Genomic DNA, 26,557 nt, shown 5'->3' on the forward strand with positions numbered 1-26,557 from the left:
CTCACTACTAGGAAGAGCACCTAAGGCTAAGCGTCACCTGGAAGACTTGGCTCTGAGCTCCAGAAGACCTACCACTCTTTCCCACAGCAAATATTCATTAAGCACCTACTGTGTGCCAAGTACTATGCTGGATGTTTGAGATGGAATAGACAAGGTCTATTCCGTCAAACTATTATCCTGCTAGTTGCATGGACAAGCCATCAGCACATCTACTCCCAAAACCAATTATTAGCTTCTGCGTATGAGGCTTCTAAATCTTCTTTGGCAAGAAATGATTTTGTGTCTCACCTAAAATTTGGCATTAACCCGTCGGCGGCGGAGATAAGGGTTGAGAGAAAGATACTGACCGTTTGTAAGTGGTAGGAATGGATAAGGAATATCTGCACGGTAAGAGCTGAGCAGGGCTATATAACAAAAAGCACCAACACCCTAATTCCATGGCCTGAGTTCACGGTTGAAAATGCCACCACGCCTCTTGGAGGGGCAGAGTCGAGGCAGGATGGCCGGGACCCACGCAGTCAGACCTCTGAAAACGGGTCCCCACGTTCTAGCTTGACGTGGCTTCCTGAAGAAACGTACAACTTAGAAAGTTCTCATTCATTTGTGGAATCAAACAGCACTTTGACCTACAAATGATCACATGATCGTAATGGCTATATTTAAGAGCAAGTCCCTCAATCAAATGAACCCTTGGTTGGAGAGTCAGATACATAAATACAACCAAGATGCACAAAATGTGCTAATATTTTTTCTTGCCAAAGGTATTATTCTAGCAATGCTTCTACACAGATAGGTATCTGGATCAGTAACAAATCAGGTATAAATAGACTCATTTAGGGGATACTTTTTTTCCTGCCATAATCACCTCACTTAACATTTTGCTTACATATGATTGGAAATGCTCCGATAAAATGTCAAGTGTATTTTGGAAATTAGAATGTAAAATAAGCAGCTGGTGGTACTACAGTCTTCAGTAAGGCAAGAGGGTCTTTTCGTTTCCTTTCATTCCCTTTTTGCCTTACCTTTTCACTCCTTCCTGGGTGGGAGGTGAAGGTGACTTAGGTAAAAAAAGAAAAAACAGATGGAAATGATTTTAGCATAATAATCGTATAGACAAGATCATGCTGTGGTGATAAATGCCCCCAAGATCTGAGAGTCTCCAAACTACAAAGGTTGACTCTTTGCTCATGCTATGTGTCCATGGGCATTTGGAGGAGGCTCTGCTCTTTGTCATCTTCACTCTGGCACCCAGGCTTCTGGAATGATGTTGCAGAGAAAAAAAGAAAATAGCTGAAGTGCAAACTGGCTCCTAAAGCTTTTGCCAAAGTGAAACACGTTAACTCCACATCATATTGCATGAAGCAGATCGCATGGCCAATCCATGAGGTGGGGGACATAACACTTCCCTGGGGGGAGGGAAACTGGTTAAAAAAAAAAAAAAAAGCGTGATCCAGCTCAATAATACACCAACGTTTTCTATGAAAGGCAGCTTATTAAGTAAAATTAGGTTTTCTTATCTCTTAGGTGGTTCATGCTGATGAACCTAAAGGACCTGTGGCAGTGAACAATCTAGAAGGATCTGGTAATCTACTTATGGAGCTGAGTCCTGGGGGAGAGCAAAATAATTTAAAAATATATAGATCGAAGGCGTTAGGGAAGGGAAAAGAGATAGGTATCTGGGAAAGAAAGCATTCTGGGATGCCCAACTCTTTCAAGCACCCAAACTGGCCTCTGATATGCACGCTCCCTTCTTCTATAAAACTGAATTTTCAGGGACGCCCAGGTGGCTCAGCAGTTTGGCACCTGCCTTTGGCCCAGGGCATGATCCTGGGGTCTCGTGATCGAGTCCCACGTCAGGCTCCCTGCATGGAGCCTGCTTCTCCCTCTGCCTGTGTCTCTGCCTCTCTCTCTGTGTCTCTCATGAATAAATAAAATATTTTTTTTAATTTTGAATTATCAGCAGAGCATATGATCTTTCATAATAAAGATCATTCCCAGCCTCCTTGTAGCTGGTGTGGCCACGTAACTAACTTCTGGCCAAGGGCATGTAAACGGAAATAAAATAGAGCAATTTCCAGGATATTCCTTTAAGAGAAAGTAGATTGTTATCCTTTGCCCGATTCTCTGCCCTATCCTTTGTCCTGTTACCTTTCAACAACGCTGCTACTTGAATTTTGAGCATGAGCAGCTCACCTGGGAGTCACGGGACTGAGGGACGGAACTAAGTAGGTAGTTTTCTTGCTTCTGTCGTCAGCCCTCTGTGCTATTGAGTATTGCTTATTTCAATTCAATTTTTAAATATTTAAATGAAGAAGATTTTATTTATTTTTTTTAAGATTTATTTATTTATTTATGATAGACATAGAGAGAGAGGCAGAGACACAGGCAGAGGGAGAAGCAGGCTCCATGCCGGGAGCCCGACGTGGGACTTGATCCCAGGACTCCAAGATCAGGCCCTGGGCCAAAGGCAGGCGCTAAACCGCTGAGCCACCCAGGGATCCCCAATGAAGAAGATTTTAAAAATTTGTCAAGGAAGTATCCATAAAGGAGACTAAATTTAAACTAGGTCTTGGGAAAAAATAATAATAATAAACTGGGTCTTGGGTGCCTGGGTGGCTCAGTCAGTTAAGCATTCGACTCTTGATTTTGGTTCAGGTCAGGATCTCAGGGTCCTGGAATAGACCCCAAGTGGCTCTGTGCTCAGCGGGGAGTCTGCTTCTCCCCCCCCGCCCCCGCCCTTCCCCTAGCTCATAGGCATGCACACACTCTAAAATAAATATATAAGTATCTTTTATTTAAATTCAATTTGCCAACATAGAGTATAACACCCAGTGCTCACCTATCAGGTGCCCTCCCCAGTGCCCGTCACCCAGTCACCCCATCCCCTCACCGACCTCCCCTTCCTCAACCCTTTGTTTGTTCCCCAGATTCAGGAGTCTCTCATGGTTTGTCTCCCTAATTTTTCCCCACTCGGTTTCCCCTCCTTCCCTTACAGTCCCTCTCACTATTTTTTATATTCCACATATAAGTGAGACCATATGATAACTATTTTTCTCCAATTGACTTATTTCAGTCAGCATAATACCCTCCAGTTCCATTCACGTCGAAGTAAATGGCAGGTATTTGTCCTTTCGGATGGCTGAGTAATATTCCATTGTGTATATATTTTAAAAAGATTATTTAGTCTTTTAAAAACCCAAATAATTTAGATAAGCAGAGTTAAAGAGAGGAAAGGAAGTAAGGACAGTAAACTGACACTTGTCAAGCATCTCTTAACAATAACTTGTGATTTCTGAACACTGTCTCTGTACCACACACTTGTGCTAAGCACATTATTTTATTCAATTGTTGCAGCAACCCAGAAATGTCAGCATTATTATCACCATTTTCAGATGAAGAAACTGGAATTGTGTAAATGCATTTAAGAATTTGCTCAGACTTGGGGCACCTGGGGGGCTCAGCGGTTGAGCGTCTGCCTTGGGCTCAGGGCGTGACCCCGGAGTCCTGGGATCGAGTCTCGCATCGGGCTCCCTGCATGGAGCCTGCTTCTCCCTCTGCCTGTGTCTCTGCCTCTCTCTGTTTCTCATGAATAAATACATAAAACCTTAAAAAAAAAAACTCGCTCAGACTTATACTGCTAGTAATTGGTAGGGCTACCATTCAAACCCAGTTTATATAAGCTCATCTCTGTACATAAGATAAAAATAAACACAGACACTCGGAAGAAATATGCCTGATGTTTTTTGAAAAGGCGACCTACTGGAACCAAGTTCACTTTTGGGAAACACTAAAACATTCTATTAATAGGCGAATGAATGCTCTTTGAATTAAATGTAATATTACTGATTTTTAAAGAACACAATTATGAGGATGTATCTGCAATGAAAATAAAAATTATATACCTTCCAAAGTCAAGTAAAAATATTTTAGATCATGTGTATTTAAAAATTATTTATGCTAATATTCCTCTCCATCTATGTAGAAAATTAAATCTGCTATATTCTAAGTGAAGCATGCCTTGAGATTTAGGAGAATTATACTATGCTTACCTTTCAAATACATACTTTATATCATACTCACTTAACCATCTCAGTTATCTTGTTGAATGCTGGACTAGTACCTATATTTGCAATATGCTTTGCAAACAACCTATTACTCCAGTCTACGTTCATTTAGCAACACAACATAAATAGAAAAACACTTGGGAAAACAATCTAGGTCTAATAGAATGTTTTGCTGTAGTTACTAACTTTTGTTTTCAATATTTTCATCAGTGGTAGGAATGACTGCTGAATTTTAGTGTTCAAACTTTCATTTGAATAAGCAAATGTAATTCTGTGTAATATTCCAAATACAATATACATTATATGCTTCTTTAGAGAGCTATAATTACAGAGTCTCTGCCTATAATAAGTAAACCTGCAATTGTCTGGCATTGAGATGCTTCAGTGAATAAAACAGCTGTTTGAAATTAGGAAATTTCCTCATTTTCTCACTTTAAAGCCATGCATTTTCAATAATAATAGGACTTCTCCAGATACATCAGACTGCAAAGAACACTGGCGTTTTATCTGAATATGAACTTGGAATCTATAATTTTTAAAACTGGAAGAAAATACTGAAAATGGTTCATGTTTGACAAAAGGTTTTAACACAAAACTAACACCAAGTTCTGTAGTGGGGGAAGTGATATAGATTGAAAATGCAGTTTTTGTACTACTAGGTAGTTACCCCAAGGATACAAAAGTACTGATTCAAAGGGACACATGCACCCCGCTCTTTATAGCAGCATCATAAACAAACAACAGTCAAATTATGGAAAGAGCCCAAATGTCCATCGACTGATGAGTAGATAAAGAAGCTGTGTGTGTTTGTGAGGGGCAGGGGAGAGATGGAATATTACTCAGCCATAAAAAAAGAATAAAACCTTGCCATTTGCAACAACATGGATGGACCTAGAGTATGTTATGTTAAGCAAAACACATCAGCCAGTGAAAGACAAATAGCATAAGATTTCACTCATGTGCAATTTAAGGAACAAATGAACATTGGGGAAAATTAAAAAGAAAAAAAAAAGCAGCAGCAAACCAGAAAATAGACTCATAACTATAGAAAACAAACTGAAATGTGCAAAAGGGGAGGTTGGCAGGGGGTGGGGTAACTGGGTGATGGGTATTAAGGAGGGCAGTTGTTGGGATGAGCACTGGGTGCTGTATGTAAGTGATGAATCACTAAATCCTACACCTGAAACTATATTATACTGGATGTTAACTAAATGGAATTTAATAAAAACTTGGAAGGAGGAAAAAAAAAAGAAAATACAGTGCTTTTTCATTAAATTTCACAAAGGAAGTTTTCGCAGAGTCCTTTAATGTCTATGCCTGAACTGATAATGTTTCCATAAATACGAAGAGTGGGGTGCCTGGGTGGCTCAGTCAGTTAAGTGTCTGCCTTTGTGTCAAGTCCTGGGATCGAGCCCCACATCAGGCCCTGCGCTCAGCAAGGAATCTGCATTCTCCCTCTCCCTCTGCCCGTCCCCCCGACTTGTGCTTTCTCTCCCTCAAATAAATAAATAAAATCTTTAAAAATAAATACAAAGAGCTTTTCAATCTAGTTTCAATAGTGTTGATTCTCAGAATTTATCTTTTTCTTTATATAAATCCATGGAAGTACAAGTTTTGTTCAAACTCACTTCAACCATCATTATTGGAGACTCTTATTAGAAGACACATAAAAAGGTCAAGGTCACACTTGTATATTTCTCTTTTTTTAAGATTTTATTCACTTATTCATGAGAGACACAGGCCAAGGGAGAAGCAGGCTCCCTGCGGGGAGCCCGACGCAGGACTCGATCCCAGGATCCGGGGTCACGCCCTAAGACAAAGGCAGATGCTCAGCCATGAGCCACCAGGTGTTCCTGCATATTTCTTGATTTGGAAACAGCAAAGAGCCCCTTTCAATATATGTATTCCATTGACCAATTATTCTGAGAAAATACGTTTCTCCTTGTTGTATCTTTTGTCTTTCCTTACTCTGCCCAGCTCTCCCAGAGACACCTACCGAGTAGGCTAGCGTAAAATCAAAAGACTCTGCTTTTGGTTTCATGCAAACACATACACATTCCTACTTTAGGGGCTTCCCCATTCCCCCGCTGCGGAGCCACAAACTAACCCTCATGAGAACACAGATAGAGCTGTGCTGGGTACTGCATGAACCCCCCCTTTTAAGTAGGCATCATCCATGATTTCAAAAAGCTGTTTGAATTATTTTCACGCCATGTAAACCAAATGACAAAATCCGACCCAAACTGCCTTTGAAAGGATGACAATTCTGTTACGAATGTACTTGTTTACTTCCTCTTCTCAAGTTGTGGCAATGTAGACATTAAGATCGTTGCCACGGACAATTCTTCATGGAGCCAAGTGTTTTCAGCCTGCACAGTGTATTCATGCCATCCTTCAAAGCTTATAAGACATTCAGTTTGAGATAAGGGTCAGATTCCCACAATCATCAAACTTTTATCTGCTTCTCTAAGCACAATGTGGATTGAGTCCCTCTATTTTTTTTTTTTAATTTTTGCATTCGATTTGCCCCTGACCTGCTTTGTAATTTTTAAAATAAACAATTGGGAGAAAGAACAGTAGAGAAATGTCATCAATAAAGAACCCAGGTCATGCTAGCTACAAGGTCCAAGTGATGCAGAAGGTCTGCAGCAGAGCTAAAGAACAGGTGTGCTGTGGAAAAAATAAGTCCAAGGCCACTAAGTCTAAAATGCAAAACTGATAGGTGGGGGAGGGACGCCTGGGGGGCTCAGCGGTTGAGTGTCTGCCTTCAGCCCAAGGCATAATCCTGGGGACCCGGGATTGAGTCCCATCAGGCTCCCTGCATGGAGCCTGCTTCTCCCTCTGCCTGGGTCTCAGCCTCTCTCTCTGTGTGTCTCTCGTGAATAAACAAATAAAATCTTAAAAAAAAAAAAAAAAAAAAGATAGGTGGGGGCCGAGAGTGGAAAGAGTCAGGAAAGCAAAATTCAAAACAAGGTGAACAAATACGGTGTCTTTGTTCCATCTTCTCCTCTGTCCCAAACCATGGGCAGATCTAAGTCCACCTTTCAGGGAATGCTCTCTCATATTGCTGATGAGAGTACAAATTGGTACAATATTTCTGGAAAATGATGGTCATCAAGAACCTTAGAAATGTCAAAAAAAAGGGATCCCTGGGTGGCGCAGCGGTTTGGCGCCTGCCTTTGGCCCAGGGCGCGATCCTGGAGACCCGGGATCGAGTCCTGCATTGGGCTCCCTGCATGGAGCCCGCTTCTCTCTCTGCCTGTGTCTCTGCCTCTCTCTCTCTCTCTCTCTCTCTCTCTCTGTGACTATCATGAATAAATAAATAAAATCTTAAAAAAAAAAAAAAAAAAGAAATGTCAAAAAAAAATTAATTAACTAAAAAAAAAAAATTTGATCCCCACTGGGTCAGTTCTTTAAAAACTCCATTCATTCCCTAAAAATATATCTTAAGCAAATATCTTTAAATAAGGGAAACAAAATCATGCACAAAGATGTCGCTTAAGGATTGATTGCTTACAATAAACAAATGAAAAGAATAGCACACTAATAGCAGAACCATTAAATAAATTACTTTTCCCAAAAGAATAGAGCCATCTTAAGTAAAAGTCTTGCCAAAAAAAAGGGGGGGAGCGGGGGGCTAGGCGGGGGAGTTGTATGTTGAGTGAAAATGCAGTCAGATCAACTATGTCAAATAAGCCAAAATTCAGCTTAGGCAAAATGTGAAATGTGTGCATGTTGGCTTTTCTTCCAGTGGAAGACTAACACTTCTCCTTTCCTGTATTTACTTAATTATCTAGAGATATATTACTATTTACAATGAAGAAAATCTGAGGGGCACCCGGGTGGCTCAGTTCGTTGAGCATCTGACTTAGACTCAGGTGGTGACCCCAGGTCCTGGGAGGAGCCCCCCGTCGGGCTCCCGGCATGGAGCCTGCTGCTGCCTCTGCCTCCGTCCTTCCCCCACCTCATGCGTACTCTCTCTTCATCTGTCTCTCAAAAAAATAAGTAAAATCTTTTTATTTTATTTTTAAGATATTATTAATTTACTCATGAGAGACAGAGAGAAAGAGAGAGAGAGAGAGGCAGGCTCCATGCAGGGAGCCCGATGTGGGACTCGATCCCAGGACCCGGGGTCCCGCCCTGGGCTGCAGGCAGGGCCCAAACTGCTGAGCCACCCGGGGATGCTACAAACATCTTTTAAAGACCTATTTTAAAGTCTCTTTCTGGGAATTTGCTCCAAAACACACCGCTAGAAGTCAGAATTCCCCCAAGTGAACTTCAATGGCTCTCCTATCTTAATCGAGGTCACGAAGCCGTCACGGCAGGGGGCCAGACGGCCCAGGACACCATGCTTGGAAAGGAGGACGCCGACCCCAGCCGTCGGAGGCAGTGAAGGGATGCCCGCCCGCCCCCGGCAGGGGTGAAAGCAGGTAAAAGCACTGTGCACACCTGCACCTGCCTACTGGGGGACAATAGGCCTGATTACAGACCCAGCTGTGGCAAGGCCCATCCCCCTCCTCCTGTCTCCTCTCTCCGAAATACAGGCAATCCACAACTCCAGGAATAGCTAAAATCCTTTACAAATAATGAGGACTTTTTGGATTAAAAAAAACTTCTTGGAATGCTAAAATAGTCCCAAAGCAAATAAAAGTCAGTGCTGGGCTTTTTACACGTCTCTTTAGATGTCTACAACCTTCAAAGTTCAAAAGACACTTGGTTCTAGACAAGAAATCGTGTCTGTCGTACAGCACGGCGATCACCAAAACCCTGTTGATGTGCTCTTTAAATTGATCCGGCCTTTCAAGCGTTTTTCAGGGTGTGGGGGAGGTTCTGGCCTCATGGTCCTAGAAAGACTTGTATCTTCTAAAGCAGCTCGAAGAATATGCTGTGGCTCCCCCTCTGTGAGGATCGTCCACTGAATTTGATGGAAACATTAGAGCGTAATGATTCTACGCCGACCTCCTGTCCCTGGGCTGCTGTAACTCGCCAGTTCACTGAGGCCTGAGCTTGAGGAAAGATGGAACAGCGTCCTTGGGCTCATTTCACCCCGATTCCTTGGCTGAGCTATTACATCACGGATAACCAACATGAAATCTGCAAAAGGAAACTATCTAAAACTAGAGGTTTTAGAGACTGGTGACTAGGGGCACCCGCATGCTTGTCCGGTACGTGCCTGACACATGAGGTCGGCTCAGGTCATGGGTCATGAACTCGAGTCCAACGCCAGGCTCCACAGTCGGTGCGGAGTGTGCTTGAGACTCTCTCCCTCTGCCTCTGCCCCTCTCCCTTTGCACAGTGTGCATGCACACGTTCTCGCTCTCTCAAATAAATAAATAAATATTTTTGAAAAATTAATAGGAAATAAAGACTGGTGACTGGCAACAGTGTAGTAAGTTTGGTTGTGTCTGTTATCCACCTTCCGGATTTATTATAAACTGCAGAAAAGTAATTTTATTTTTTTATTTTTATTTTTTTAAAGATTTTATTTATTTATTCATGAGAGACACAGAGAGAGAGAGAGAGGCAGAGACACAGGCAGAGGAGCGGGAGAAGCAGGCCCCATGCAGGGAACCCAACGTGGGACTCCATCCCGGGTTCCCAGGGTCACGCCCTGGGCTGAAGGTGGCGCTAAACTGCTGAGCCACCCAGGCTGCCCCGGAAAAGTAATTTTAAATGCAAGACATTAGTTCAGTAAAAAGGCTTCTGCCGCCACCTAACACCCATTAGGATGCCCACTATCTAAGAAGCAAAAAACAGCAAGTGTTGGTGACACCATGAACCATGAGAACCGCTGCACGCTGCTGGTGAGAAGGCAAAATGATGCAGTCGCTGTGGAACCAGGATGGTGCTTCTCCAAAAAACTAAGGCACAACTGCCACACAGTTGTTGGGTCCCGTGCTATATGCCCAAAGGAAGGGAAAGCCCGGCCTTGAGTATCTGTCGGCACGTTCGTGGCAGCAGGGGTCACGAGAGCCCAGGGGCAGAAGCAACCCAAGGGCCTGCCAACGGCGGCAGGGTAAGCCAGCTGCGGCATGTACACACACACACACACACACACACACACGAGCATTTTGACACCACCCAGCGGGGGGTGCCCCCCAAAGACGCTGCGCTCGGTGACACCCACCAGTCAGAGAAGACCCCACGCCGGACACTGCCGCGTGATGTCACTCACAGATGTGCCTGGAGTGGCCAAGTTTGTAGAGACACAGTGTAGAATGTGTCGCCGGAAGCGGGGAGGAGGGGACAAGGGGAGCTGTTGCTCAGTGGGAGCAGAGTTCCAGGTTTACAAGGTGCAAACGGTTTTAGAGATTAGTTGCACAAAAATGCCAAATATTGACACTACTGAACTGTATGCTTTAAAGTGACTAAGATGAGGGGCAGCTGGGTGGCTCAGTCGCTTAGGCCGCGGACTCTTGGTTTCAGCGCAGGTCACGGCCTCAAGGTTCTGGGTTTGGGCCCCAAGTCGGGCTCTGTGCTGAGCACAGAATCTGCTCATCCCTCACCCTCTGCTCGTCCCCCACTTGCACTTGCTCTCTCTCTCTAATAAATAAATAAATCTAAAAAAAATAAAATTAAAAATAAAACGGCTAAAAGAACATTATTATACATGTGTTGTATGTATTTTACCACAATTATTTAAAAAGTCAGGAAGGTGGATCCCTGGGTGGCTCAGCGGTTTAGCGCCTGCCTTTGGCCCAGGGCATAATCCTGGAGACCTGGGTTCGAGTCCCGCGTCGGGCTCCCGGCATAGAGCCTGCTTCTCCCTCCTCCTGTGTCTCTACCTCTCTCTTTCTCTCTCTCTCTCTCTCTCTATGTCTATCATAAATAAATAAATCTTTAAAAAAAAAAAAAGAATGGTGAATCTTTTTAAAAAAAAATAATAAAAAAAAAAAGTCAGGAAGAAAAGGCTTTTGTCTGTCTGGCCAACAAAGTCTTTCCCCTTACATTCCCTGGAGTCTCTGGAAACCGTTCCTGATGCTGACGACACAGGTAGCCACGCTCCTGACACGGCACCCCGACGAACTGCACCGCGGATCAGGGGTAAATCAATGGGAAGCAACCGAGCTCGGCTGCAGATAGCAGGGAGAAATGGTGGCTGGTGGAGCTTGATGAGGTGCCACTTCGAGGGATGGGGACTTGGGGTTTGACTGTGTCCAACACCACAGAAGGCAGCACATTGAAAAAGTCTGAATCAGAGCTTTCAGCAACTGGACAACTAACACATCTTGCAGCAAGGTCCATCTCGTCGAATGTATCACCCGGGGCAGAAAAACGTGCATGTAGAGACACGATTTTAAGTCAAACAAACACATTGATAACTGTAATTGGACCACCCCTGCCTGCCGTTACCCATCCCTCAAGCTCCTTACGCATAGATGTCCTAACAGCAACTGGAAGCCAACTATGAGATATAACTGTAGAAATCTGGAGCCAGAACGCTGTCCGAGATCACCTGTCTCAAGGATAGAAAAGAACTTTTCACTTCCATGGCGGCCCTGACCATCTGGTATTAGCTGCCTTGCCTTGAACGTGGTGCTGAGAAACGTTCCGACGCTACATCTGGCCTCCGTGGGAAACCATGACCCGATCGATGGCCTGGCTATGCCTGTCCCAGATCTTCCAGAAAGACTGAGACAGAGGTAGGAATAAAACTACCAGTCCACACTCCGCTCTGCTCACGAGCACACTTCCCAAAGATGAAGAAGCAAGTTCACAAGCTAACAAAATAGAATTTGCTTTACGAATCCCTGCCAAGTTCCAGCCCACGGAATAGGAAGTGACTTGAGGGTTGGGGAAAGAGAAGGGGGCACGTCTGGGACTATCTTCTTCAATTATAGCTAGAATTTTCGTCAGCAAGGTGGGCCTCTGGATGAGGGTGAGCTCAGAATGAAAGAGGCATGAAGCCTCCGCCAGGAAAACAGAAAAGCAAGTAAGAGGCAAAAAAAAAAAACCATCCATAACCACCTATGCTTCTTAAAAACCTAAGGAGACCTTGGAAAGCTCCAGTCCAACACCGGTTTTGCTTTTTCATATGATTCTTCTTTAGGATTTGTCTATCTTGTCACCTCCATGCTTAATTAAGCACATTAATCATGTCATTTCAGAGCTTGTGTCTAATAGCTCTAAAATCAGGTCACCCACGGATGTGTTACCTGTTTTCCTTTGGTTTTGTCTTGTGGTTTGTCGCTAGCATCCCACTTAACCCTTAATCACCACAGATTGCGTATGAAAAATTATGGAGACAAGGCTAGCTTCCTCCAGAGAGCATTTCATTTCCCTCCCACAAGCAGTTAGTCCACTGGCAGATCCAGTCAGGAGCAGAGATTTCAACCTTGAGAGGGCTGGTCTCTTTCTGGAATATCGCAGCGTCCATAGTCATTCAACGGTCTGAACTCAGGCATTTACCACGGCCACTCCTCCTTGACGGGTTCTGAACTCCAGTGGATTTTTTTTCGTTTGGTTGGTCGGTTAGTTGGGTTTGTTTTTGCTTTGAGGTTGGGTCCTTTTGGTTTGGGTTTTCGTGGGTTTTTTTTGCCTCCCTAGCTCCAAAAGAAAGCCAAAAACCCAGAGCCTTCACTTTTTACCCAGCCTCTCATCCTTCCTCACAATCAGAAAAAAAACTAGAGGGGGGAGAGGCACAGAATTTCAGGGCCACCTCAATGTGTTTCTCTTTTCTGTCTTGGCCCGTCAAGTCCTTGCTGCCTGGGCTGCTTGGTTGTTTTCTGATGACTTCAACAGCTGTGTGTGTGTCTGTCTGTCTGTCTCTTCTTGGTGAGAGGATGGAGCTGATACTAACTTTCTATTATAACCAGAAGCAGAAGTATATTTTATTTTATTATTTTTTATGATTTTACTTATTTATTTTTTGACACAGAGAGAGAGAGCTTGAGCACAAGCAAGAGGAGCGGCAGAGGGAGAGGGAGAAGCAAGCTCCCCGCTGAGCAGGGATCCCGATGCCGGGCTCAATCCCAGGACCCTGGGCTCATGACCTGAGCCAAAGGCAGACACTTAACTGACTAAGCCTCCCGGGTGCCCCAGAAGTATATTGTATTTTTAGTAGATGAATTTTTCCACTACTGGTTGATACAAAAAATCTAAAAATTGAAAAAGACCAAAGAAAAGGCCTCCCTGTAATTCTATAACTTTGATATTTTCAAAGTAGTATTTTGGCATTTTCGTACATTCTTTTTCTCCTATGCATTTGTGTAACCTTTCTACATCGCCATAGTAATAGTTTAAATACGACGTTACATCCCAGCAAGAACTCTAAGGATAAGCGGACAAAATGCTAAGGTGTAAATCCCTTAAAACTCTCCAGTAGGGTGGTATGAGGATTCAAACAGGCAGATGTAATCTGCAGCACCAAAGAGCTCATGATCCGGTTAAGGAGACCAAAACAATGCATAACATTAGTTTTCAACTCAATGATGAGGCCTGTTCTCTAACTGCTTGACTTAGAAACAAATCATGAAATTATTTTCGATTTTTTCATCAACAAATGGCCAAGGGGAACTTACTGAATAACTGGATCATCAGAATTAAAGGCAGGATTCCTTTTTTATTTTTTTTATTTAATTATCTTAAAATAAGCTCTATGTAGGGTTTGAACACAAGACCCTGAGATCAAGAGTCATGTGCTCTACCCACTGAGTCAGCCAGGCGCCCGCTGAATAACTGGATCAAATTAACACTATAAAACAAAGCAGAAAAAAAAAAAAAAAAGAAAAAAGAAAAAGAAGAGAAAAAAGACGTTTTGGGACTTTTACTCAAGCTTCCTTTCTTTAAAATACACACACACACATAAAAATTGCTTTCCTCTACCTTTCATTTCTTATATACTCCCAATAGTAAATACCCTACATGTGTCTTCGAGTCAGCCAGCCAGCTTTTCGCTGACCTACATATATCTAGTTAATTTAAGATCAAGCCACCAAGGTACTAAGCTGACCACAGTCCCTACTTCTGATGAGTTGTTATCCTGTTAAGTCAGTGTGATAAGAGTAGAATTTCATGGTAGTGATTTTCCACGTCTATGCTGTAGAAGAAATTTGTGGTGTAACAGACTTTTTGCTGGACCAACTGAGTCAGCACTTCGTAGTGCCAATGCTTAACCCTCCTTCTCTCTTAGGTTTTAGATTTGCACTTGTCCTGGCATCAAACCAGACCAGTACGATGTTCTAGAAATCATTCTTCGGGCCAGAGAGAGCCAGGAAAGGCTCACGACATTTCTCATTCTTTTGCAGCCAGATCTGACTGGCAGGTGTCTTTAGAGAGGACTCCCCTCCAGGGTAGTTAAAATGCTTAACCAGCAAATCTGCGAAGCTCATCATGTACATTATAACCCAGCTCGTATGTATGAATCTAAGGATTTCTCAAAACCGAAGCGTAAGATTATGAAAAAGTATTATTCACTCTTCTGAATAAACCGACTCAGCCATTTCTATTTGCATACCCAAACTGAATATGAAGTTTATTTTTCAAAGAAAACATTAATAACATCTTGAGTTTTATAATATTTATTTTATCCAACATAAATAAAATGAACAAGCCTATTAAAATAATAAATAATTTAACACGAAGCTGGGAGATGTTTCAGGTAAGTCACACAGCACTAGGTTTGCAGAGAAGTAACACTTTTTATGCTTTTTTTTGTACAATTCCTAGATTTCTTTAAGATGCATGTAAAGTTGGCGCAGCTGAGGCCACACAGGCTGCTGCCTGTGTTCTCCTCTAGGATTTTGAAGGATTCCTGTCTCACATTTAGGTCCTTTATCCATTTTGAGTCTATTTTTGTGTGTGGTGCAAGGAAATGGTCCAGTTTCATTCTGGATGTGGCTGTCACATTTTTCCCCAACACCATTTGCTGAAGAGACGTGTCTCCAAAAGCAAAGGAAACAAAGACGACAAAAATGAACCACTGGGACTTCATCAAGATAAAAAGCTTTTGCACAGCAAAGGAAACAGTCAACAAAACCAAAAGACAACTGGCAGACTGGGAAAAGGAATTAGCAAATGACCTAGCAGATAAAGGGCTAGTATGTATCCAAGAGCTATAAAGAACTTATCAGACTCAACACCCAAAGAACAAAAAATCCAGTCAAGAAAGGGGCAGAAGACATGAACAGGCATTTCTCCACAAAGAAGACAAACGACCAACAGACACATGAAAAAATGCTCCACCTCACTTGCCATCAGGGAAATACAAGTCAAAATGAGATCCCACCTCACACCAGTGAGAATGATGAAAATTAACAAGTCAGGAGACGACAGATGTTGCCAAGGATGCAGAGAACTGGGAACCCCTGTACGATGCCGGTGGGAATGCAAAGTAGTGCAGCCACTCTGGAAAACAGTGTGGAGGTTCCTCAGAAGGTTCCTCAGGCCCCTGTGACCCAGCAATTAAACTACTGGGTATTTACCCCAAAGATACAAATGCAGTGATCTGAAGAGGCACCTGCACCCCAATGCTCACAGCAGCAATGTCCACGGTAGCCAAACTATGGAAAGATCCCAGATGTCCGTTGACAGATGAATGGATAAAGAAGATGTGGTCTCTATATACATAGTGAAATACTACTCGGCCGTCAAAAGAATGAAATCTTGCCATGTGCAACCACGTGGCTGGAACTAGAGGATATTATGCTACGCGAAGTAAGTCGATCAGAGAAAGACGACTCTATGATCTCAGTCATATGTGGAATTTAAGAAACAAGAGAGAGGATCATAGGGAAAGGGAGGAAAAAATAAAACAAGATGAAATCAGAGAGGGAGACAAACCATAAGTGAGTCTTAACCATAGGAAACAAACTGGGTTGCTGGAGGGGAGGCGGGAGGTGGGGACGGGGTCACTGGGTGATGGGCATTGAGGGGGGCATGTGATGTAATGAGCACAGGGTGTTATATAAAGGCTGACTTCTACCTCTGAAACCAATAATACATTATACATTACTTAAATAAATTTAAATTTCAAAATTTTTTAGGAAGTAAAATGCATGTAAAATAACGCTTTGATACAAGTACACATTTCCAGATGTTAATAAATTCCCAAATTTTTATTTTATTGTTTTAATATTTTTTATTTAGTTATTCCTGAGAGACACAGAGAGAGAGAGAGGCAGAAACAAAGGCAGAGGAAGAAGCAGACTCCATGCAGGGAGCCCCATGTGGGATTCGATCCCGGGACTCCAGGATCCACGCCCTGGGCTGAAGGCGGTGTAAACTGCTGAGCCACCCAGGCAGTCCCTAAATTCCCAAATTTTTAATCAGAATCGTTTCTGATACCTCCGTTCTCTTCCAAATCATATTTTCATCAAGAGTCACATGTTTCCTGGGCACATCTTCATGTCACTCAGGTTTCACCCTCTCACTCAATAATCACTTTCAAACACACAAACATGTACAGCCATTGTGTGTGAAAATGAGTGGAGAGCAAAGCAATCAAACTAGCCTAAAATACAGGTGCTAGGCCGCTCTCTAAGCTCCCCGAGGAGCAAACACTGAGCTACCACCTACTATCCCTCACCCCACCTCAATCCACACCATTTCAAAATTGCAGCAGGTACATGTCGCGGACCTTGAGATCCAAGGGCAGTCACTGCAAACTGCAGATGTCAAGTCCTTGAAGGACAACGATCAAGTCCCACTGACGAGCTGGTAACGATGCAAAGCTCACAGCGTGGTATATAAATATTCTTGGGAAGCTTTTAGACATCAAAAGACTCTGACGGCTTATAACGCGAAGATTTAACATTCAGAAAACAGCAGCGTGGAATCATCAAAAGGTCTGCTTTTTAGAAACGGCCGGTACAAGTACAGGATCGAGGAAACAAGCCTTAGGGAGCCAAATCTAACCGAGCCTTCCCTGCACGGCTTGCACCCTTGCAAGGCTGCGGGGAGGCGGTCAATTCAACGTCACTATTCTGACACACAAGAGCGGGTGTCCCTTTTACTCTACCCAGATTTATACCAAACTTATTCCCAGAAGTAAATACTTTTATAAATAATGGCATCTTATGTGCCTTTAAGATCAGTCTATTGCTACCACACCCAAGAAAACATCTTCCAATTTCTTTTATAAGGTCATAAAGGAAATCCCGATAGAAAAGCACAGAAACGTGACAATTGTCATTTATTCCACCGATAAATATGCTTTGGTTTCCACCGCCAAAATCAGAGTTTAAGACCGGGGAAAGCTTGAGCACCAAGGAAGATGCTTTTTTTTTTTTTTTTTTTTAAATGATTTTCTAAAAATAATAATGATGATGATGATAATGATCATTTTCTATTCGTTTAAGATTGTCAAAGGGTCACTAAAGTAAGCCAGGTAAACCACAGAAAGAAATGGGTGGCGAATGACAGCGAGAGGACTGTAGACAGCGACGCCAGGACCGCGTGGGGTGCAGGGGACCCCTGGGTGCGCGGGAGCAGCTAATGGCAGCCCGGGCTTGGCTCGCAGCCCAAGGGCTCGGTCACCTGCTCGAGCCTGACGTTTCACACCCAGAACGTATTACACCTTTAAGACTCCAAAGACGCGCAGAGGAGGACCACCAAAGGCCTCGGTGTGGAATGAGAAAAGTCTGCACAGGTGACAGTGCCGGGATGCTGCTCTCTGCCGCGCCGGCCACCCGGAGCACCCCATGGGGCAGTCGCCCTGAGCTCCCGCCTCCACAGCTGTCGGAGCCGGGCCACAGGCCGAGGACAAAGGGCAAGACGCTCGGGCCTCGCCTCCCGGGCCACGTGGCCGGGCCCAGGTCACAGCCTCTTCCCGCTCGGCAGGCCCCAAGGACACGGTGGGCACGAGAGGAGTGACCCTGTACTTACCAAGGAGACTTCTCAGGTTTCCCTAGGCCCGGGCCAGCTCTGTGACGGTCGTGCAGCAGCCACAGAGGAGGGCTGGGATGGTGGCACCCGGGTCGCAGCCCGTTGCAGGCAGGCCATCGCAGACAGGCCGTCATGGGCACCCATCCTGTCGTGGGCAGCCCGTCGTGGGCACCCAGCCCGTCGTGGGCAGGCCGTCGCGGGCAGGCCCTTGTGGCCTCCCTAGGCTTCGGGCTGGGTCGGTGGCCCTGCGCTGACAGGCAGGGTCCCAGCAGGAGGCCACCCATCTGGGTGGGCAGACGGGCTTCATGGGGCATCTGCGGGAAGCCAGAGCCCCCCCGAGCCCCAGCCAAGGGGGCCACGCCGCCCCAGGGATTGATCCGGCCACCTGCCCTGCTGCGCCGGCCTCCACGACCGCAGGCCGCTGGCCCCGCTCCACCCAAGCACGGCCACTCAGGCCCTGGGGCCTGCACCCCCGTGCTAGGAACCACCCCAAACCCCCAAACACTATGGCCACAGCTGCATAGCCCAGCAGCATCCATTCTCTGTCTACACGGATATCAGGGTCCCAGGCCCTCCAGCTCCATCCCCCGGCCGGCCCCCTGACAGGGCACATCTGTGCGCCGGGGACGGGGTGCTGGGCGCCGGGCCAATGGGCGGGCCTCGCTTGGCTCTGGCCCCGAGGCCAGGTCCCAGCACGGAGCCCCGGGTAGGGGCCTGCTCATGGGGGTCCCTGCTCAGCGGGGTTCCTGCCCATCAGGGTCCCTGCTCATCGGGGTCCTGCTCACCGGGTTCCCTGCTTCTCCCTCCCCCTCTGCCCACCTGCCCCCGCTCCTGCTCTCGTTCTCACTCTGCTTTCTCTAATAAATAAAATCTTTTAAGAAAAGGACTCAGGCCCTGCACTGAACAGACAGCCATGAGCATCGTCTGCACACCGCGGGCAACGAGGGGCCACGCCAACGCCCAGCCCAACCTATTCCCAAGGGGCGCTGCCACAGTGTAGACGCTTACCCGGCAAGGAGCCCCCCAAGCACCTGCCATGCCCAGGGCTTGTTTCGGGTCTTGGAGGATAATAAATAGATAAATAAAATACGGTGCAGCCCTCAAGGGAGTTATAGTTCTGGAATAAGAGAAATATTTGGGGATTAAATTTAATACGGCTCGAGAAACGCTGTGCAAAGCAAAAACAGGTGGAATGTGTCAGAGAAAGAGGAGCGAGGATTTCATTCGGCCTGGAATCAGAAACCCTGGGATGGCGTGTAAGGACATTTGACCCCCGGCCTAAGAGTTTACTGAGGAGGAGAAAGGGCATCTCAGGCAGAGACACTGGTGAGACCTGAAGCTCCTCAGCATGTAGCAACCCGGTGGCCCCCCAGGATTTTACTGCAGGTAACTCATTTACCCCACACGCAAGCCTGGGACAGAGCTCCTACTAGTACCCCCTGACACCCAGGGCTGAACGGAACCCTACCCTCGGGGCTCCCACTCACCACCCCAGCACCCTGCTAGGTTCTCACCCACCACCCCAGCACCACCCTGGGCCCTCACCCACCACCCCAGCACCACCCTGGGTCCTCACCCCCCCCCCAGCACCACCCTGGGCTCTCACCCACCACCCCAGCACCACCCTGGGCTCTCACCCACCATCCCAGCACCACCCTGGGCTCTCACCCACCCCCCAGCACCACCCTGGGCTCTCACCCACCACCCCAGCACCACCCTGGGCTCTCACCCACCCCCCAGCACCACCCTGGGCTCTCACCCACCACCCCAGCACCACCCTGGGCTCTCACCCACCCCCCAGCACCACCCTGGGCTCTCACCCACCACCCCAGCACCACCCTGGGCTCTCACCCACCATCCCAGCACCACCCTGGGCTCTCACCCATCCCCCAGCACCACCCTGGGCTCTCACCCACCACCCCAGCACCACCCTGGGCTCTCACCCACCACCCCAGCACCACCCTGGGCTCTCACCCACCATCCCAGAACCACCTTGGGTTCTCATCCACGAGCCCAGGGCCCTGCAACAGTCCAGGTACAAGTGCGGGGAGGCCCGGCTAAGTACAGTAAACTCAGCGAAGAACAGTTTAAGTTTCGTCGCTCTACAGAATGGCTTGAGGTAAAGAAAAAGCTGAAAGATAAAATCATCTTTTAGTGCCTTAAACTTAAATAGCAATCTTCATCGGCAAGAGTTAAGACCGGCATCTTATCTTTGCCAGGAAGACTGGTGAGGGGAAGGAGTAACTCTCTTATTATTTTCAAAATTGGCAACAGAAACAGTGGGAACTGCTTAAAGGCAGTGAGTCTTGCTCTGAGCTGCAGGGCCTCCCAGCTGAACCCTGGGGCCTGAGCGTGCTCCGTGGTGGGGGCCGCCCTCCGGCTCCGACAGTGTTTATGCCCAAGGTGGTGGGGGCAGCACCTCCGTCCCCCCCCATCTGCTACCCCCCACACACACACATCCTGGGACCATGATCACTTCAGAGGGAAGCACAGCAGGTATTCCATGGAAGGCAAGTTCAGAAACCTTGTCCCTTGAGGCACAGAGAGTTGAACCCAACTACTTTTTTGAAAACCTCCTAAACTGAATATTCCCCACCAGAAAAGAAGGATCAGCTGGTTTACTTAGGCGACTCCTCCGTCCCTGGTCTGCGATCCTGTGATAGGATTCCAGGGCCGTCTGCTGGGCTAATCGCGGGTGCTCCTTTGTGCTGCCTCTTATGTTGATTTCATTACAATATTTACAAAAGGACTTGAGGAATAAGTCACTATGCAAATGGGAGGATGAATACACGATTCAGAGGAATATTAAAATTCATTAACCCTATTTACATTTAAACTATTATCATGTATATTGGAGCTCGGAGCACCTGGCAGGATGGATGGGAAGCCCCATCAGCGGTGCACTGAATCATCTATTCACTGTCTTTATTTCCTTGTCAAGTAAAGTAAAAACTTCCTCATCTTGGACACATTCAAAATCACTACCAAGGTGATTTATTCATTAACAGTTCTTATTTCTAGAGAAGTCTAGTAGAAATTTCAACTTGTCCTTTGGCATTGAGAGGATCTATTCCCTGAAAGAATTTTCCTATCTTTGTTAATTCTGAAGCACTGCGTTTCCCTTATCACCCACTTGGAAATGAAGTAGACCAGACTCATCACCTTGAAGACTGACAAACACAGGCTCTATCTGCATTGCACCATCCCTCACCCCCAAAAACTCAGTTCTAGAGGAAAAAAAATATGCCAGATTGGTGGCTTGGTATTAGGCAAAGCAACCAACGGATTGGAATTTTTATGTTTCGGTCATGTATCTGGGCACCATCCTGATTCTTTTCGGTGTAGAGGATCAAGTGACAAGTCACAACAGGAAGGAGAGCCACCATGATGGTATTTGATACGCTCTATGGCAGTGGGAACCGACAGTGGGCCCTGGCTCACTCAGCTTCGGGTTATACAGCAGAAAATAAACACGAAAAAAACATGTGTGCCCTATAACTGCTGTCCGACAGGGTAGAATCCAATTAAAGGGCAGAGGGGTTTTGTTGTCCCTCTGAAGAACTAGAACTAGGTCTATGCTCCTTATGGGCTTGTGAATGCACGTTAGCAAGTGGAAACTGAGAGAGAGCAACACAATAAGATTATAGTTTGAAGACCCAAAGGAGCTAATGGGAAGGGAAGAAGCTAAGCTCTATATGGTGCAGGGGTCAAAAGAACAGCCCCAAGGACAGCACAGCTGGAAAGAAGCAACAGAAATTTCTCATAGGCCACTGTTACTCATTTCTTGTGGGGAATGTGAATATAAAGACCTCCTTGGTAACCCCCTACTTAACTTCAGTAAACTCTGCATGTGACCCCAGGGTCCTGGGATCGAGTCCTGCGTCGGGCTCCCCGCAGGGAGCCTGCTTCTCCCTCTGCCTGTGTCTCTGCCTCTCTCTGTGTGTCTCTCGTGGATAAATAAATAAAATCTTAAAAAAATATATATGCCTTGAAAATAATCAGGCCATGAAAATGGTGGGTTCAAGCACTGGTTCTCTAACTTGCATCAGAATCACCCAGAGGCCTTGTTAAAACACTTCCCTGGGCTCCACCCTCAAAGCCGTCATTCAGTAGGTCTGGGGTGGGCCCAGGGAATTTGTATCTCTAACAAGTTGCCAGGTAGTGCCGGTGCTGTTGGGATGGGAACCACACCTGGAGTACTATCGTGTCTATCCTGTGGAGCTCTAGAGACCTAGGGAGGCCTCAGCTGGCGTTATTTGGATGATCATCACCTGAAAGTCCTACTAACCAAGGGCGGTGACTCACAGTTCTGGATGAACATTAGAATCACATGGTAAGCTTCTTAAAAACACTAATGCCTGGGCCTACCCTCCTGTTTAAATCAGAATACCCAGGAGTGGAAAACTAGGCCTTGATATTTTTTTAAAAAAAAACTCTCTAGACAGTTGCCCAGAACGTCAGGATCAAAAGGCACCACCGCAAAGTAACAATCAAAGACTAATTCCTAGACCACAGAAGTTGTACTTTAAAAAAAAAAAAATAAGATTTTATTTATTTAGAGACACAGAGAGAGAGAGGCAGAGACACAGGCGGAGGGAGAAGCAGGCTCCGTGCAGGGAGCCCGACATGGGACTCGATCCCGGGTCTCCAGGATCACGCCCTGGGCCAAAGGCAGTGTTAAACCACTGAGCCACCCGGCTGCCTGAAGTTGTACTTTTTGGCACACAGAACTCTGATGTGGAGAAGGGACAACAGGACACCCTGGCTTAAGTGGACAAACGGCCCAAACTGTAGAAAGAGGCAGCATTTAAGAGCCACACTACAGCTGCCAACTACAGGGACACTTAGGGCCAAAGGCCTACCCATGAACACGGGTCAAATAAGCCTACACAGCAATACAACGCTCTGGAAACGGCATCTACAATCTCAACTATAAGCAGAGTGGTTTATAAGTCTTTGCATTACAGTGATGACAAAAAGAAGCTTACCAACCTCCTTAGCTAAATCTAAGCATGGAGAGACCATCAGCATCCTGACATCGTGCGCACAAATTGGAAAGTGGAGCTGGGGAGAGACAAACACAATAGGGAGAAGATATTTTGAAGTTTCAAAGGAGCTGATAATTTGTGTGTGTGTGTGTGTGTGTGTTCCAGAAGGTCTACGGCCATCTGACTTGAAGAATTTCATGACATTCTCCACCTTCCATCTAGTCACATCCTTTGATGTGCATGGAGCTCACAGACCTAGAAGGAACATGAAGTGGGTGCACACTCCGAGGTCCAAACTCACAGACTTGTGCGCCCACCTCAAAGAGAGGATAAAAAGTCGCTAAATGATGTGCATCTTTACACAGAAGAGCACTTAAGGGAAAAAAAAAAAATAGTGGAGGGTGTTGAGAAGAGATGCGTGGCCACCAAAGACAGACTCCACCAAAGAATCCAAGCGTCTGGGAAAAGAAGTGGTTCCAGCTCCTTGATGATACGTGAGCCTTTACTGGAATCACTCTACTTGCAGTAGAAATCCTTTAGTAAATCGAATACTCGCTGCGTCAAGATTCTCACACTTGAATTTTAGCACAGGAACAGTCATCAAACGAAGTCAAATGGGGAACCAAGTTGTAAGCCAGAAACCGGCACAACGGCTCCAAAAGGAAGAGTAGTTAGCCCCCCTCCCCTCTCCAAACAGGGGTTCGCTTTACTCCCTATTGCAGTCCCCGGTCGGGTAATTCTTCAGCACTGCGAATCTCAATTTTCCACTCAGAAAGCTGATCTTTCTCTACACATGTCAAAAACAGACCCGACATGTTTCCACTGAGTGCTGGCAAAGAAGAAGCTCGCCGGCCTTTTGGTTTCTAAGTTGTGGGAGCTGCTGGAGGAAGAGGGATGGGCAGAGCTCAACCCAGCCCAGAGAGCAGGCCGGGGTTCATGTCTAGTAGAACTGCCTTGGTCAGCAAACCAATTAATGCCTTTCGGTTCTGTGCACAAGCCTACAGAGGCTGAGTAAATCCCCACCCCAGACTTTTCTTCTCTGTCTATTTATTTTTTTTAAGGTCAAAAGAAGGTAAACTCAGAAGTACCTTTATGACCGAGCACCAAAGTCAACCTGTCTGGAACTGGGTCCTATGGCATGAATACTTTTAACAGCTGGGTGGTTTGATTATTAGATTTAAAACCTTCTATCAAAAAAATAAAAAAAATAAAAAAAATAAATAAAACCTTCTATCACCAACCAACAGAAGGTCTCTATAAAACATGAGACAAAGCAATAAAGACAGACGACTGAGAATAGGGATAGTGCAGGTGGCACATCTGGCCCAGCAGATGGGTAACTAGGAACTGGAGATGCCCACTTGGGAGTATCCTACTTCCCTTGACCCTGCCCTAGTATTTTCATATTCAATCTTTAGTCTACCTCTACCCACTTTCTTCACTTGATGATCTTCTCTCCTCCCTACTCGAAATATCGTTCTCTATTACCAGGACTTCCGGCATGGACTCAGAATGTTGTATCCTTATCTGGACACATCGAAGATGGAAAATATTTCCAGATCCCTGGACAAGCTGGAGCAATGTTTACTTAGCCATGCTGTTTCTACTCTGCGCTATTCAGGGTTATGCTTTCTCAGAAGTGACACTCAATACATTTAATTATGGGGAGAGTACGGGCACCCGTGGCCTTACTGGTGCCTACCAACCGAACATCAGTCCATCCTTTATGACATACGCTACTACAGTCTTTGACATACACACTTTGAATCCTCAATAAAACAGGTAATAGCCTAAAGTGAAGGTGTATTAATACACTGGTAGCTATGCTCCGACTGGGACCAGATGGACCTGCACTCTTTTAAATGCATTGTTATAGCAGATGCATAATAAGGATCCAGTGTATTTTTAGTTAGTCCTTACTGCTATGTTTAGCTGAGTTATATTATCTCCACATACCTTACCACATCTAAAAAATACCCATAAACATATACCAGAAAATATCCACATGATAAAATCAGAAATTCATTTTACTCTTAAAAGTCAAACATCTTGGGGCCCCTGGGGGGCTCAGCAGCTGAGCATCTGCCTTCAGCTCAGGGCGTGACCCCAGGGTCCCGGGATCCAGTCCCCCGCCGGGTTCCCTGCGTGGAGCCTGCTTCTCCCTCTGCCTGTGTCTCTGCCTCTCTCTTTATTTATTATGAATAATAAATAAAATCTCCTAAAAAAAAAAAAAAGATGACCAACTCCTACTGAACATGTGTCTCATTCATGCACTTGTTCTTTTCGAACATAAGCTGTACTAGTATCGAATTCCTCTCCTGCATGTACCTGCTTTCATCTTCTGGGACGATGAATTATAATATAGCCATGAAATAAGAGAAGATTTAAGATACTATCTTCCAGAATAAATCAAATCAAACTTAATTTAAAGGTAGGTACATTTCATTTTAAGGACTTTTACGAGGGAAGAAGTAAATCATTAACTCTGATAGCTTTTAGTATAAGCAAATATACAAACAAAGCTTCCCATACATTATTTACCTTCTTCGTGTCTGGTGAATTCAACTTACCTTTTATAAAATGTTTAAACCAGCAAATCCTCTTAGCTAGCCAGAAAGACCTATTTGCTGTTTTTCCTCTTGTCTACTTAGAGTCAACAGCCAACTAGCTAATGCTGGATTGTTGACATTCCAGATTATTGGTGGTAAATCCCATTTTTTAGCTTTTATGCCTTTTAAATTTAAAAAAATAAACTCTAGTATGATTCAAGTGCTCTTAGTATAGATGAATAAAAAGAGGTGATTTGCTTCAGACTGATCTCCCATCAGTAAGATAGATTAATTCAGGTTTAGAACTGTGCTATTAGTGGTTCACCTAGGGTTCCGGGGATAAGAGGAGCACATTTTACATGACATTGATTTAGGAAGCAGAATGCCAACTTCTTAATTTACCATCACAGGATATTCCCTCTGGAGATGGTCACTAGGAAACCGAGTCACGTATCAGAAAGATGCTAATGACCCCAGAACCAGTGGGGGAAACAGTCCTGGTTAGCCTTATGCATGGAAATTAATCTAAGGTATGGAAAGTAATTTTAATTTCTCAGTCTGTAGCTTGCATCAGAATCACCTAGAGGGGGGCGCCTGGGTGGCTCAGTAGTTGAGCATCTGCCTTCGGCTCAGTGTGTGACCCCGGAGTCCCGGGATCGAGTCCTGCATCGGGCTTCCTGCATGGAGCCTGCTTCTCCCTCTGCCTGGGTCTCTGCCTCTCTCTCTCTCTCTCTCTCTGTGTGTCTTTCATGAATAAGTAAACAAGATCTTAAAAAAAAAATCACCTAGAGAGCTTGTTACACCAGATTGCTGGACTCCACCCCTAGCATTTCCAAATCAGTGGGTCTGTAATAGGACCCAAGAATTTGCATTTTTACAACTTCCCAGGCCGATGCTGCTGGCCCCAAGCCCACAGTCAAGGGACCTGAGTGAATCACTGTTGTCTACTGATGGATACAGAAGTCTGAGAACTAGTATTGGTGTTTAGAACCCAATCCTCTCCTCGACAATGGTGAATTCACGAATGTTTTACCCTCCAGGTTAAGAATTCTTTGGCAGTGAACTACGGGACAGCTATAGCTCGTGCAATAATTCTCAAAAACTCAACGTATGCTACTTATACGTTAGAGTG

This window comes from Canis lupus, chromosome 19 (genome assembly GCF_003254725.2).
Source record: "Canis lupus dingo isolate Sandy chromosome 19, ASM325472v2, whole genome shotgun sequence".
NCBI classification, from domain to species: Eukaryota; Metazoa; Chordata; class Mammalia; order Carnivora; family Canidae; genus Canis; species Canis lupus.